Source organism: Scyliorhinus torazame, chromosome 1 (assembly GCF_047496885.1).
Source record: "Scyliorhinus torazame isolate Kashiwa2021f chromosome 1, sScyTor2.1, whole genome shotgun sequence".
Classification (NCBI taxonomy): Eukaryota; Metazoa; Chordata; class Chondrichthyes; order Carcharhiniformes; family Scyliorhinidae; genus Scyliorhinus; species Scyliorhinus torazame.
In genome coordinates this window covers 411,897,153-411,900,801 of record NC_092707.1, presented here as the reverse complement: position 1 = coordinate 411,900,801, position 3,649 = coordinate 411,897,153, and positions in this window count along the sequence as shown.

The window sequence follows — 3,649 nt, the reverse complement described above, 5'->3', positions numbered from 1 at the left end:
TCCTGCAGGAGGAACATTGCACTCCCTTCCCTGCCATCCCTCTAACTTTCAACCAAGATCTGACTAACAACTAAATTTTTAAAAAAAATAATAATAATAATCATACAATATGGTACTTACCTCACACCAGTGGGTTTTATTATTCGGTTAGAGGAGGAGACACTACACGTGTAGTGTCTCGGATTTCCTCTCCACCAGAATTTATTGGTGAGGGACTTCCCAGAAGTCCGCGGGTCGAACTTCCTGTTCCCGCCTTAAAAAATATAAAATTAAAAAACAATACAACAGCAGCAAAGAGGAACAGAAACGGGACCAGGTAAGTGTTTACTTAAATACTCACCCAGCAGCAGCCCCCGCACTCCGCTCCCGCTGAAACTCCAAGAGATGCTCCTGTAAGGTAAGTTACTTGAAACTTAAATACTCACCCAGCAGCAGCCCCCGCTTCCCTGGGATGTTGGTGTCTTCCCTGGGATGTTGGTGTCACTGGCTGGGTCCAGCATTTATTCCCCGTCTATAGTTACTCTGGGACTTAGTGCCTCGCTCGGCCATTTCAGAGGGTGTATCAGAGTCAACCACATTGCTGTGGGCCTGGAGTCACATGCAGGCCAGACCGGGAAAAGGTGGCAGATTTCCTTCACGAATAAGTGAACCAGATGGATTTTCAAAATGATCAACAATGGTTTCATGGTGATCATTCGACACACACAAACATTCACAAACACACACACTCAGAAACACACACACACTCATACACACACACACATAGAAACACATGTACACACACTCAGACAAACACACACACACACACACTCACACACACACACTCACAGAAACACACACACACACTCCCTCACAGGAACACACACTACAGAGAATAACACGTGCACATACGCTCACAGAAATACATAGCGACGCATATACTCAGGAAAACACACACACTCACAGAAGCACACACCACAGGGAAAAACACGTGCACAATACGTTCCCCGCTGTTACCAGACTCCTAAATGACCCTCTTATGGACTGACCTCATTAACACTGCAGCCTGTACGCTTCATCTGATGCCGGTGCTTATGTATTTCCATTGTATACCTTGTGTTGCCCTATTATATATTTTCTTTTATTCCCTTTTCTTCCCATGTACTGAATGATCTGTTGAGCTGCTTGCAGAAAAATACTTTGCACTTTACCTCGGTACACATGACAAAAACAAATCCAATCCAATCACATCCCCCCAGAAATACACAGAGTGCCTCACAAACACTCAGAGACACACACACACTCATTCTCACTGTTACTAACTTTTGGTTGGTTCTTAATTTGGCTCAGACACAGCAGTAAATGTTGCTCGTTGTGTCTTTACTTAATTTGCTCTGTTTTATAACCTTTGCTCTCGAGTCGCCAGGTATCTTTATGATACCACCACGAGGTTCAGGTTCAAGTACTGATCAATAATTCAATACACCAGTTAGTAAGTTTCAAATCAAAACACATTTATTATACACAGTCAATCACTACTCATGCATAAACTCTATTTACTAGACTATCTCTAACACTATCGGCCTATACTTAGCTTTGGAACTGGCCCACCAGGTCAGGGGAACAAATGGCCTTTCGTTCGGGTGCTGAATCTGCAGGCTTCAAAGCTGGTATGGACTGGTAGCTAGGAGCGCCTATCTCGTAGCGTGTGTTGACTGGAGACTTACTTGGTTGATGTAGCAGCTAGGCAGGTCACTGTCAAGGGTTGGTTCGAGCTGCTGAGTGACCCTGCCTAGAAGGACAAATTGAACTTGGGGACTCTATTTTATAGTCCCCAGGGGCTTCCTGTCCCTTTGGGCGGACCCCGTACCTGGTTCCAAGTGATTGGACTACGTAACAATCACTTGGATCGATTCCTCCAATACTGGAGCAGTTCCCTTATCGCTGGGCAGTCCCTAGGTGTACGTTGGCCTTCCTTTGTCTTGGCCCCTGCTGGCGCCGAGGAGTCTGGCTTGACCTTGTTTATTCTAACTGTTTCCAATTGTTCCTGGGGATCGCTCATTAATATGCAGATGGCTGTTAGTTTCAGTGCTGTCTGGGTTTCTGTAACTTCTGATACACAGGAAACTTTGCACCTGCTTGTTGTGCCTGTGTTGACTGAATTACCCTGTAGTCTTTGCGGGTCACCATTTTAAAGTCGGGAAGTGGCCAACCCAGGTGGCTACACACCCTCCTTGTGATCCCCAACGCTAAGTGTGAAGGATCACATAACTGCGTCATCTTCACTCCCTGACCCAGCGAGCACTCTTCCATGGCCTCTCCACTGACCATAACTATGTAAGAAAATTTTAACTGACAATTCTAAGTGGCACTATGTCACAACAGGGGCATGCAGTACAGCATAAAAAAAACGGTACCTCTAATTATCTTTCATAAACTACACTCACTTGAACATCCAATCATACTAACTTACTAACAATACAAAAATAATAGCAGCATTCACATTTTCCTCTGGCTTGGAGGTCAAGCACAGAGTTGCACAATCTTTCTTTATTCACAAATGACGCAAACGAATGTCCTTTATTGTAGATCCAGGGGTTCGGGGGCCTGGTGAAAACCGAAAATAGGGGATCTCATTCTGTATACCGGGGTGTGAGAGCGGTAGGCTCTCCTTCGCCATTTTCTCATGCGGATAGTCTGCACGATGCTGCAGAATATCGCCAATGCTAAAAGGGATTCAATTACGTATGAAAGGGAGTACCATGTTATAAACCTATCACACCATGATGGTGTGTTGTTACTTGTCACTGGGCTCTGGGTGCTATGGGGAAGTGAATCATTGATGGCCGGTGGGGTTGGGGTCAGGGGGTTCGCGTCCGCATGTAATCGAATATCCATTATAACGAAAAACACGTATGCCGTCTTCATTGTTCTCTTCTTTTCCTTTCTTCTCTTCCTTTTTGTCTCTTCTCTTTTTGTCTCCTCTTTTCCTGGAGCTTCTGGAATTCTGGGGATCAAGCATAGTCTCTGTTACCATCTTGTTTAATATCTTGTACGTTAGCATGTCTGTCTTTTCAGTGCCAATTTCCCTTTATAATTTGTCACCATGTGTGACTCCATCATTTTTTTTTAAACCGAATATTTGGACGAGATATCTGAGAAAATACTGCCGTACTGCGAGCCGTCTCGCAGCCTGTGTGATTTACCACCCCAGTGTTTGAGGATGTAAATAGCATAGGGAAGCAATCCTAAGGGTTGCTAAACCAAACAAAAGAATTTTGAACGTAATCAAGCCAGAATGGGGTGCGTATGGGCCGCGGCGGGTAAGATTTGGATGGAATCCCCGGGTAGGACGGTGATCAATGCTGTATGTGCTCTACCCGAGAGTAGCTGACCAGAGGGGGGTCCTCAGGCAGGGCGGAGACCAATGCCATTTCTCCGCTGCCTGAGCAACCGGCAAGAACGGGTAAGAATGTGGGGGCTGTCTCTCGTGATTACCTTCGAATCAGGAGAGTAGTTATGATTGTTGTCTGCCGACAGACTAGTTCCGCTGAACTATTGTCTGGGACACACTTGTACCTTTACCAATTGTCTGTCAACAGACTTGTTCCTCTGAACTATTGTCTGGGACAAACTACACATAACGATAACATTAACGAACAAACATTGA